Raw genomic sequence first — 549 nt, 5'->3', positions numbered from 1 at the left:
CTTTAAGTGTCACGCTCACAAGTAGGTAACACTAGTATAGAATTTGATTTTTGGCTATTCCCCAATTGGAAGGCTTTCTCGGCTTAAAGCTATAACCTAAAAACAGACAACGCAAAAAATGATGACGTCGTCAACCGCAATGTTTAGCACGGTATTTGTAATTCGAACTTCTGATTTGTTTAATTTTGCTTGGTGATGAAATTACTGTGCAATGTTATGTATTGTGCAAAATCATTTTGTTTCTTTTCAGAAATGAATTTATATTCAAGAATTTGAAAAAATTGTATGACTGTTTAAATCAAATTGTAATAGGTAATTATAATTTTTGTTGATATATACCGAAAAAAGCTGTGTGGACTTTGCATACATCCGCGAAGCTGCAAAAGTGCACACAGAATTTTGGTATAAACCGTATAACCCCCAAAATAGTTCTTGTTATTCCTAAATAAGATTTCACTATGCGGGTCCATAGAGTAAAACATCGAAAATGCATTTTATTGTTAGTACCAAGCGTTGTAATTTGTTCAATGCCTTCTTTAGCTGTAGAAA

The sequence above is a fragment of the Mizuhopecten yessoensis genome, unplaced genomic scaffold, assembly GCF_002113885.1.
Source record: "Mizuhopecten yessoensis strain PY_sf001 unplaced genomic scaffold, ASM211388v2 scaffold9791, whole genome shotgun sequence".
Lineage (NCBI taxonomy): Eukaryota > Metazoa > Mollusca > Bivalvia > Pectinida > Pectinidae > Mizuhopecten > Mizuhopecten yessoensis.
Note: the sequence above shows the minus strand (reverse complement) of the source record.